Source organism: Dipodomys merriami, unplaced genomic scaffold (genome assembly GCF_024711535.1).
Source record: "Dipodomys merriami isolate MVZ:Mamm:240054 unplaced genomic scaffold, mDipMer1.0.p SCAF_24, whole genome shotgun sequence".
NCBI lineage: Eukaryota > Metazoa > Chordata > Mammalia > Rodentia > Heteromyidae > Dipodomys > Dipodomys merriami.
Window position 1 is genome coordinate 6,751,393 of NW_027203826.1, and position 10,229 is coordinate 6,761,621.

Here is a 10,229-nt window from a genome sequence, read left to right on the forward strand (position 1 = left end):
CAAAATCACTATACCTTTGTAAAGGAAAGTTCCTCAGACATGGGATTTATTTGAAGGGATTTCTTAGAAATTTGTGTAACTGATCTATTTTGAGTAAGCATAACACATAGCCACAGGCTCAGTTGAGTTGGCAACATTTCATTTCTCAGTTGACTACAATGAGCCCACATGCTGGTTTCCATCGCTAACTAGATTGCTGAATTCCTGCTGGTGTGAAAACGATTGAAGTCAGCGTAGAAACAACTCTGATGAATTGCACACTCAAATGCATCATAGTTCTGTGAATCCTGACACAGTGTGAGTTTTTAAAGGTAGTTAAGCAGCATGGGAACCACCTGTGAAAGGCATATTGTAAACCTGTGTAGACTTCCAGCTGCCCTGCAGGAGCATCTTTGGTCTAGGCGCTGTGGCTTTCTAGATGTGTGGCCTTGAGCAATTTATGTAAATGTCTCTAAGTCTCTCCCCCATCTGCCAAATAGAGAACATAAGTGTGAGTTGATGTGTACACTCAGCTTAGAAAAGTACTTGGCTCTCTATAAGTGTCCTAATGACTAACAATTCTTTCTTCCTTGTTTACCTTCTTGCTCAGTTTCTTTTGGCAGTACTGGGGCTTGAACTCAGGGCCCATGTACTGTCTCTTAGCTTTTTCACTCAAGGCAGGTACTTTACAAAGTTTTACAGTACATTTCACTGTTCCACTTCTAGATCTTTTGGTAGTTAATTGGAGAAAAGCGTCTCATTGACTTTCTTGATTGGGTTTACTTCAAACTGTGATTCTCAGATCTCAACTTCCTGAGTAGCTAAGATTTTAGGTGTGAGACACCAGTGCCTAGCACTAACTACTAACAGCAATTTTTTTTTTTTTTGTGAAGAACACATAGAAGCAAAAGTGAAGGGATTTTTCTGTGGTCATCCCTACAGAGTATTAAATATGTAATTTTAACTAAGACAGCAGTAGCACAATGGAGAAATTAATGCTATTTTAGGAATAACTTGGTTCTATAAAACTCAACTGTAAAGTTTACAAATATATTTTCAGAAGAGTTGGTTTCTCTATTGCTTTGTGGTTTTTCATTGGAGAAAGGTGACTGGAGGAGCCAGGTGATTTAGTTACCCAAGAATTCATAGAGCAAGTGTTTTCAGAATATACAAACTGTGATCATGAATTCAATATCTATAACACCAATTCTAGGCAAATAGTCAAATCATAGGGCTGAGTATTTCTTTAATTTTATATTGTATATATATATAAAGTTGGCCTTCTATGGATTCTATTTCTGGCTGATGAGAGGAGAACTGTTGCTTAGCAACCTGTCATTTCTGCTCTGCTGATGTGTGAAATGGAAAGCCAGGCAAATCAGAGGCAAATAATTCCATCCCTCAGGGGTGTTGAGTTACTGGTGTTAACAACCAAACTGGCTCCCATCTTCTGGGTTCCTAGTGTGGAAAGGATAAATATGAAGATGTATACTAATTATTTCAAAAGAACAAATTTTAATATTATATACAAAATAGAAAAATAATATTTCAGAAATTTAGAAACATATCTAAGTTTGGAAGTACATATTAAAAAGTTTTGAATAAAGCTGGGCATCAGTGGCTTATGCCTGTAATCCTAACTATTCAGGAGGCTGAGATCTGAGGATCAAAGCCAACGATGTCAGGAAAGTCTGTGAGATTCTTATCAACAATTAACTACCAGAAAACTGGAAGTGGTGCTGTGGCTCAAGCGGTAGAGTGCTCACCTTGAGCTGAAGAGCTCGGGGACAGTGCCCAGTCTCAGAGTTCAAGCCCCATGACCAACAAAAAGCAAGCAAGCAAGCAAGCAAGCAAGAAAGAAAAAGTTTTGAATAAGTCAGGTGCTGGTGGCTCATGCCTGTAATTCTGAGGATCATGGTTCAAAGCCAGCCTGAGCAGAAAAGTCCATTAGATTCTTATCTGCTAAGAAAAAGCCAGAAGTGGCACTGTGGCTCAAGTGGTAGAGTGCTAGCCTTGAGCACATAGAAGCTCAGGGACTGTGTTCATGCCCCAGGATTGGTACACACACACACACACACACACACACACACACACACACACACACACACACACACACACACACACACACATACACACACACACACACACACACACACACACACACACACACACACACAGAGTTTTGAGTAGAAAAAAAACTTTGCCTCTTAAAACACAGAGGAAAAACTCCAAAATATACTGTTATTGAGTTGTATACAACCTTAAAAAAGGCTTATATTTTTTGCAACTTACTATTTCTTTTATAAAAGGTTATCTTTTGCTTGCTTGCTTCTCTCATTCCTTATTACCTTCTTTATAAATCATGTTGCCTAGAAATTTCTAACTACTGGGTTCAAGAGACCTTCCTACCTCAGCCTTCCATGAAACTGAGACTACATAATATCACCACACTTGGCTATACTCTATAAACTTCTTTACATAACTTCCTTCCTTCCTTCCTTCCTTCCTTCCTTCCTTCCTTCCTTCCTTCCTTCCTTCCTTCCTTCCTTCCTTCCTTCCTTCCTTCCTTCCTTCCTTCCTTTTTTGGTGCTAATAGGGTTTCAATTTAGGGCCTAATGCCTATTCAGCAGATACTCCACCCCTAAGTCACACCTCTAGCCCTTTTTCTGTCTGGTTATTTTTGAGATAGAGTTTCACTTCCTGCCCAGGCCTATGCTTGTACCAAAATTGCTGATATTAAGTTTCTCATTATCACTTGGATGACAATCATGTACCATCATGCCCAGCTATTAATTGGGAAGGGGTCTGGAGTGTATGTCCAGGTTGGCATCAAACATCAATCCTCCCAATCTCAGCCTCCCAAACAGCTAGGAGTATAGTCAGCAGTGAGCCACTGGTACCCAGCTTCACTTCACTATGAAAAGAGACTAAGTTTTATGGTGGTGAGAGATGGTGTGGTGATGAAAATTTCTGGGCTGTTGCTAACAAAATCTGACCACCTAACTAGAATTGGAGAGTGTTTGTTGGAGTGAAATATTTGCTGTTGGTGTGCTCAGAATTGATGGGGTATTAGAGAGCTAGACCTGGGTGCCACAGAAGACTTCTGGTAGCAGAGCCATCACTAGTTCCTTGTCTCTTATGTTTTAACAACTCAAGGAGAGCAGCACTATATAGCTTCTTCTTCTTCAGCCTGCTCCTTGGTGAGGGTGAGTGGGGGCCATGAGCAACCTGGCATTGACAGGATGTTTCCTAAGGGGAAGAAAAAATGTAGGAGATACATATATAGAGATATATACATATATAGAGATACATATATAGAGATATAGGCATTGCTTGTGGAGATTAGACTAGTATGGAAACTATAGACTTATAAGTGGCTGAGATCTGAGGATCATGGTTCAAAGCCAGCCTGGGTAGGAAAGCCTCTGAGACTCTTATCTCCATTTAATCACAGAAAAAGATGGGAAAGGTGCTGTAACTCAAGTGGTAGAGTGCTAGCCTTGAGCAAAAGGAGTTTAGGAACAGCACCCAGGCTCAGGATAATGCCAGGACCATAAAAAATCCCTTATATAACTCTCTATTGCTTACCGTCAATTTCTTTTTTTTGGGGGGGGGGGTCCGGTTGTGGGGCCTGAACTCTGGGCCTGGGCGCTGTCCCTCAGCTCTTCAGCTCAAGGCTAGTGCTCTACCACTTGAGCCACAGTGCCACTTCGGGCTTTTTTCTTTTTGCTTATGGAGTGCTGAGGAATCAAACCCAGGGCCTCATGCATACAAGGCAAGCGCTCTACCACTGAGCCACCTTCCCAGCCCCCTTACCATCAATTTTTCTGTGACCTAATTGTGCATCTGTGTCTGTATGTATATTTGGTGGTACTAGAATCTGAATTCAGGGCTTTGTGCTTGCTAGGCCAGTGCTCTACCACTTGAACCATGACCACAGATCCTAATTGATTCATTTTCCCTCATATTCCTCACCTCTAAAATGAATATAAAATCATTAAATTCTTGAATTGACTATGGCCTATAAAAATTACCATTAGTTGGTGGTACTTACCTCTGTTCAGCGTGAGAGGAAATATAAGTACAGTCAGAGTTTATAAAACATTATTGTTTGTGTACTTTCATCTATAATTTAATTTTGTGCTTTAAAGCTTTATAATATCCAGGAAGATCAAAGACATTGAAAAAAAATCTACAGAGCCACAAAATTAAATCAAGAAGAGAACAAGTTATGGAGTCTGTTTTCATACAATGTGGAAGCAAGCCAACATGTAACAGGCCTAATTATTTCTTTTATATCACTAGATTTGTTTCAAAGAAAAAAAATCATTAAATGGTGAAAGAATTTGCATGTATTTCTTTGGTAAAATATTCTAGCTTTCCCTCACTTGTTTGTTGACAATATTCCTTGTCATTTAACCTTAAAGATACACACACACACAGACACACACACACACACACAGACACCTATACCCACAAAAACAAATGAACAAACAAAAATCTCTGTTCCAATCTGAACCTGCCATTTGGCATATTCCAATAGTATACTGAAAACAAGTTAAAGTTCCCAAATCTTCTCTTTGTTGAGCTATCAGGTTGATTCCTAAACAAAGGCCAACATAAAAGCGCCTTTCTCACACACTAGTCAAACTATATGACAGCGAATATAGCACTTTCACTGTGTCAGGGTTCAGGTTCTTTCTGACTTCTCAGCCAGACCAAGATTGGTGCAAGCAGACAGGGCTCTCCCAGCCTGGTCTCTGGGGAGGCTCGTATTCTAAAAACAGTCTTTCCCAAGGCCTTCTTGGCAAAGAAGAGTTGGGGAGGAGGAGAAATGGGAGAAGGAAAAGGAGGAGAAGGGAGAGGAGGAAAAGGAAAAGAAGGGGGGAGAGGAAAGGGAAGGAAGAGAAATAATTAACTTTCATCTCAGAGTTCTAATACACTCAGAAAGAGAGTATTTAAGGGCATCTTTGCCATCTTTAGGCTCCTTATTACATTGACATATTGCTGAGGTCTGATATATAAACCCTTAAAATATGTATGTGTGCACATATATATATATATGTATCACCACCCACATACATACATACATGCACACATACATATATATGCGCACATATATATTACTACTCCTATTTTATTATTACTACAACTACTACTATTATTCCAGTCTGGGACTTGAACTCAGGACCTGAGAGATGTCCATAACCTTCTTTTGCTCAAAGTTAGCACTCTACCACTTGAGCCACATCTTCACTTTTAGCTTCTTTTGGGGGGGGGGTCCGGTTGTGGGGCCTGAACTCTGGGCCTGGGTGCTGTCCCTCAGCTCTTCAGCTCAAGGCTAGTGCTCTACCACTTGAGCCACAGTGCTACTTCTGGCTTTTTTCTTTTTGCTTATGTGGTGCTGAGGAATTGAACCCAGGGCCTCATGCATGCAAGGCAAGCGCTCTACCACTGAGCCACCTTCCCAGCCCCAGTACTATTCTACTATTACACACAATTTTACAATAATTTCAAAGTAGCTTCTGGAAAAAAGAAGCCTTGGGAGAGCAGCTATTTGTCAGGTTAAATTTGTTTTGATATGTGTCTTTCCAATCTTTCAAATATATTCTCTACCTACCAGCCTTGGTTCTTTCTTACTATTCATTTAGGAGGAGCAGGGTTTTTTTGTTTTTTTTTTTTTGTTTTGTGCATTACATAATAAAAAAATAGCTATTTAACTTTGAAAAGTAAAACTCATTGTGTGAATTGTCCTTGTGAAACTTTCTCCCAACTTTTCTGGTTTTGCTTCTCTGCTGCCCCTGAAAATTTATTGTACCTACTTTCTTCATGGGCTATGCATGGGCTGATAAACACTTAGGGACTTAGTGTTCAGCCTCACTCTTCAGAACAATGGAGATGATACTGTTGCCTTAAAGGTTATCAAAGGACAAAGAGGAGTCAGGCTACTCTTCCCAGTGATTTTTGGCTTGAACTGCTGAGATGAGGGAGAGGCAAAAGAGAAAGACTAGGCTGATAGGGAAAGACAACCCAGCGGAGATATCACTCCTACCTCTTCCTGAAGACCCGGAGAAACAGATTGCTCTGATGGAAGCAGAGCACTTGACAAACCTGGAGCAGACCTGCATAGAGAACAGGTACCATCCACCTGGGGTAAAGTACAATCGGGCTCATCCGAAGGGATATAAAGGGGGACCCCACAAGCCTATGTCAGAATGCAGATGTCTGGGCTTCACTTCTCACTCTCTTGCACTGAGAAGTCTGTCCTCCTCCTCCTCCTCCTCCTCCTCCTCCTCCTCCTCCTCCTCCTCCTCCTCCTCCTCCTCCTCCTCCTCCTCCTCCTCCTCCTCCTCCTCCCTCCTCTTCCTCCTCCTCCACCTCTTTTCTTTTTCCTCTCCCTCTTCCTTTTTCCCTTCTCATTCTTGTTCTCCTCCTTCTCCTCCTCCCTCTTCCCCTGGGAAGCAGGTGGACAAGACCTTACATGGCATAAGGTGGCCCCTCCAGCTGAAATCCTAGTTAAGGGTCTTATGCCAACCTGCTGGCAGCCAAGAGACATTGCTCAGCTTCATTGGGGCCTGACTCTCACTTTCAAATAAACTTTGCCTCTGCTCCCATAATTCTTCATAATAATTCTGCTTCCTGCTTCATAATTTTTTATCTGGTGGAGAAAAATAACACACCCAAGATCCCTAGATGGTCTCTGTGATGGAAGCTAAGTTGAGCCAGAGGAGGTAAAGTGGCAACTCTATTAGCTCATCTTATGAAACTACACAAAAAAGGAAGGAACCACAGAGAGGAGAAATCTGGTGGCAGAAAGACTCATGTCCTATTTCCCTTAGGTATGTTATCTTCAATCTCTCACACCTATTTTTCCCACTAGAATATCTTACTCCCAGCTTCTCTCTAGGATTGGAAAGGGTTCATTTTCTCTAGAAGCTTTTTTTTTTTTCCCTGGCTGCTGGTTGCTGTCCCTAAGCCTCCTTTGTACTCAAGGCTAGTGCTCTATCACTTGAACCACAGTGCCACTATGGCTTTTTCTGAGTAGTTCATTGGAGATTAAGAGTCTCGTGGACTTTCCTGCCTAGTCTGGCTTTGAACCACGATCCTCAGATCTCAGCCTGCTCAGTAGCTAGGATTTACAAGTGTGAGCCACTGGCACCCAGCTAGAAGCTACTTTAAAAAACAATCCTAGGCTCATGAATGTGGGAGGCCTGGGAAGAAGATGGCAGTGTGTGTGATAATTAGCAGCCATCAACAGAACCACATCAGTGGAGTCAGAGCAGGTCCCTAGGGAAGTGGGAACAGGGTCACCAAAGCCAAGAAACAGCCACAGCCTTGGTGTGTCCTTCAACTGCAAAGAGCTCAGAGCAGATATGAAGTGCTAAACAACGGACACATTCTGTTGCCAGATTTTTTTTTAAACGTTTATCATTGCCACCCAAGACAAAAATAAATAAGGATGATCTTTACCCTGAAAAGTTCATAATCTGCAGAGGGCTTAGAAAGGGCACAGCTAATTAAGATTCAAGAGAAAAGATATTAATTAAAACAAAAAAAATGCTCTGGAGAGTTTAGTGTAGCCAATTGTAGGAAAGGCCATGTAGATGTTTGTCTCTTGAGGAACATCAACATTTTGCTGGACAGAGATGGAACTTTGGACAGGGGACATGAGGACACTGTATTTGCTGAAGCCACATGAGGACATCCGGTATTCAGGTGAGATGGACGAGGGTTTGGAAGCTGCAAACAGATGGTGTGGGTTGGAGTTGTACTTTGGAGGTCCTTGAACTCCAGGTTAAAAACTGTGTACCAATTATCCCCCCCATTTTCTCACAGAAACAAGTAGGAGCCCCAAAGTGTCTTTGGAAAAAGAAATTTAATCTCTAGCCACATGTAATGAGGGGAAGAAGCCAGCAGTAACTGGTAGGACTCACAGATGCCTGCTGCCTTTTGTTTTTCCTAAGAGCACTGAAGAAATATAAAGAAAAGATTAACATGGAAAGTTGACAACATAAGGCTTAAGATGGAAAAGTCAAGCAAGAAGATATACCTGCTTTTGAACAGGGTCTCACTATGTAGTCCAGGCTGACCTCCAACTTGAGATCCTCCTCAATTAGCCTTCCAGATGGTAAGATTACAGATGCATGCTACCATACTTGGCCAAGAAAATAATTTTTAAACCATTGATAAACTAGTGGTACTCAAGGAGGCCCAAGAGCATCATCTCCACCTATTTGTTAATAATTCAGAATCATGAACTTCATCCCAGTTTCTTTCTTTTGTATATTTTTTATTGTAAAAATACTGTACAGAGGCATTACAGTTACATGAGCAAGGTAATGAATACATTTCTTATCCTCCTTCGTTTTTCTCCTACCATCCCTTCCCTCCCACCTCCACAACTACACAACTACACTCCCCTCCCACCTAAACGATAAAGTTCATTTTTCAATATTGTGTCTTGTACATTTCATTGTTACAATGAGTCAAGTGTATCTCTATTTAAACATTTTGTTTTTTTCCCTTGCCCTCCCCAAATTATACTGACATCAAATACAGTGAAAACAAGGGTTATACTGTGGGGGAGGAACATACAAAGCAACAAAAACATCACATTCATCCCAGAGTTTCTGAATGAGAAACTAGGAGTAGGGCCTGACAATCTGTTTTATAAGCGAGATAATTCTGATAAATACTAATGTTTGAGGACCACTGTGTGGTAGCTGAAAATGGCACCTCACCAAATACCCACAAATCCAAATATCCACCACCAAAAGAATCCGTGTGTGTGTGTGTGTGTGTGTGTGTGTGTGTGTGTGTGTGTGTGTGTGTGTGTGTGTGTGTGTGGTTTTTGTTTTGTTTTGTTTTGTCAGTTGTGGGGCTTGAACTCTGGGCTTGGGTACTGTCCCTGAGCTCTTCAGCTCAAGGCTAGCGCTCTACCACTTGAGCCACAGCTCCACTCCTGGTTTTCTGACTGATTTATTAGAGATAAGAGTCTCACAGACTTTCCTGCCCAGGCTGGCTTTGAACCATGATCCTCAGATCTCAGCCTCCTGAATAGCTAAGATTACAGGCATGAGCCACTGGTGCTGGGCTATGTGTGTGTGTTTTGTTGTTGTTGTTTTGTGTTTGTTTTTGTGCTAGTACTGTGAATTGAACTCAGAGGTCCTGGACACTATCCTTTTGCTTTTTCACTCAATGTTAACACCACGAGGTTAAATCAACCTCCACTTCCAGATTTTTGGTGGTTAATTGGAGAGAAGTCTGGCTTTGATTCTTGGATCTCAGCCTCCAGAATGGCTAGGATTACAGGTGTGAACCAGCACCAGCACCTGGCTTCCACATTGTAATCCTCAGAACCTGTAAACATTGCCTTGTTTGGAAAAGAAAAGGTCTTTGCAGATGTGTTTGAGACAAGCGCATATTCTGGATTTTCTGGTTTAGTCCCAAAGGTCATCACAAATATCCTTCTGAGATAGAAGATTGCACATCCACAAATGAGGAGGAGGTAAGAAGACTATGGAGGAAGAGCCTGAAGCAATGAGTCCCAAGGAAAGAAATGCCAACAGCTGTCAGAAGCTGGAACAGGAAGGAAATGGATTCTCTCTTAAGCAAGAGGAAAGAATGCAGATGCCTTTGCTTTCAGTTCAGAGACACTGATTTCAAACTTCTGATCTCCAGATCTCCAGAACCATGGGGAAACAAAATTCTGGTTTTGCATGCCACCAAGTTTGTGCTATTGTTACAGCAGCCACAGGAAACTAATGCATACTGAAATAAAGAAGACCTGTATGACTAGAGCACTTGAAAAGTTTATTATCAAGCTTATACTAATATTGTCTTTTTAAAACCTTCTAAAATGGTGATTTCTTGGTGTCTTATAAAATTTGCCATGTCTAAAACATTTTTTAACAGTTTGACCCCCTATAGTAAAGTATAGCAATTTTCATCAAAGATGGCCTTTCTGTATACCTTGATTTGCATATGCTAATCCCACAGGAAATGAAACAAATTCTGTGGATAATAAAATCAAACAGGAAGCATTTTACTTATAGGTAAGATTTGCATAGGTTAGCAAGCTGAAACAGAATCTCACATATTTACAAATGTTTTTGGTAAAGAGTGGAATTTACTTATGAAAAGAACACTTTATAAATAAATATGGAAAGACATCTATGCAACTTGCTATCTGAGACACTAATAATTATTTATCTTGTGCTCCAGGCTTTTCAGAAGACAAGTAACTGGCC

The 10,229-nt window shown here is 41.1% G+C and overlaps 1 long non-coding RNA gene across 1 annotated transcript; it reads left to right on the forward strand.

Moving 5' to 3' along the window:
• The first annotated feature begins 7,527 nt into the window (after positions 1 to 7,527).
• On the forward strand, positions 7,528 to 9,542 carry LOC138835588 (uncharacterized). Its single transcript, XR_011374662.1, has 3 exons — positions 7,528 to 7,695; positions 7,816 to 8,107; positions 9,424 to 9,542. It is a non-coding gene; the product is annotated as an uncharacterized lncRNA (long non-coding RNA).
• The last annotated feature ends 687 nt before the right edge of the window (positions 9,543 to 10,229 follow it).